The sequence below is a fragment of the Hyposmocoma kahamanoa genome, unplaced genomic scaffold (assembly GCF_003589595.1).
Source record: "Hyposmocoma kahamanoa isolate Upper Pololo Valley unplaced genomic scaffold, ASM358959v1 103, whole genome shotgun sequence".
NCBI classification, from domain to species: domain Eukaryota; kingdom Metazoa; phylum Arthropoda; class Insecta; order Lepidoptera; family Cosmopterigidae; genus Hyposmocoma; species Hyposmocoma kahamanoa.
In genome coordinates this window covers 1,412,676-1,414,050 of record NW_020653344.1, presented here as the reverse complement: position 1 = coordinate 1,414,050, position 1,375 = coordinate 1,412,676, and the positions used below count along the sequence as shown (strand labels likewise).

Genomic DNA, 1,375 nt, shown 5'->3' with positions numbered 1-1,375 from the left:
GTTTACTATCAAGCAAACGAAACAAACAAAAAATACTGTCGTAATTCAAAATTGTGAAATTGAGAAAAAGTTTAAAGTTCAAAGAATTACTGAATGAAATCAATAAATTTATATTCTCGTTAATAGGTGCATAACTAAATATTATGTATGTAATAAATCACATTATTTGCAATAAGATAATTTTTTTTGAGTTACGACAGTATTTGGTTTCGAATGAGAATTATTTAACAATGTACAATATCTACATGCATTGTTTAACTAAAACTCTACATCCGCTTGCAAATTGATTTTGGCCATTTTTTTTATTTTATCAAATCATGTCTATTATGTATCTTAGGAAATGAAACTATTTTACCGGACTTAAATCGCGTATATTTGTTTTTTTCAAACAAACCGACGTTTCGGGCCCTTTTACGGGTCCCATGGTCACGGTTGACAGTCAACAAAAACAAAAAAAATATACGCGATTTAAATCCGGAAAAATAGTTTCATTTCCTATGTGTAACAATCGCACAAGCGAAAACCTAAGAACTCGATATTATGTATCTTAATTTTTTCATCAAGCAAAACGAAACCTAGTAAATAATTAAAATTCAAAAGGTTTAGTTCTTTGTAGTCAACGTACTATATTTGTATGTATTTAATAATTGACATGAAATAGTAATGTGATATGATGTGAATAATATTGTTTTAAAATTAAGCTCTTTATGAAACTAAAGAAAATAGGTCTGAGTAGCTCTACTAGAACATTAGCTTACGTAGCAAATTACAACTCTATTCTAACACTAATAACGTTACGACTAATAACGTTCTTATTTTATAAATTAAAAATGTTTCATATCGTAAAAATTACCCCATTTCACGTAACACAATGGAAATACTGAACTAAAGACACATAAGCGCGATTGAAATACTCTATGTCACATTCGCGGTATTGAACGCGTGCTCTTTAGTCGGCGCTAGAAAGAGACGACGCTATATGTGAAACCAAGACAAATGTATAAAAGTCATGCGTACTGCGTAGATGGCAGCTATTGATAGCTTGTTTCGACGGCCTTCTTAACCGGTCCCATGGTGTAATGGTTAGCACTTTGGACTCTGAATCCAACGATCCGAGTTCAAATCTCGGTGGGACCTTCATGTGACATGAAAAGTTATTTTGTGTTCAATAATGATTTAAACTTTTTAGATTTTGAATTTAACAATCTGTGTTCAGCCTTTTATTGCGAGTAATTTTGTTTGTTTTTATTGTGAAAAGGGTTTCTGAAAAAACCTGATTCTGTAAGTACTTACTCCGCAGATAATGTTTACGGTAAATCTACAATATAGAACCCTATTTATTGTACCGCTTGGTTCTCGGTTAGGTATATGGTCA

At 31.5% G+C, this 1,375-nt stretch overlaps 1 non-coding gene across 1 annotated transcript; it reads left to right on the top strand.

Annotated features, from left to right (window-relative positions):
* Nucleotides 1-1,065: 1,065 nt before the first annotated feature.
* On the top strand, nucleotides 1,066-1,137 carry Trnaq-cug. Its single transcript has one exon. It is a non-coding gene; the product is annotated as a tRNA-Gln (tRNA).
* Nucleotides 1,138-1,375: the final 238 nt, after the last annotated feature.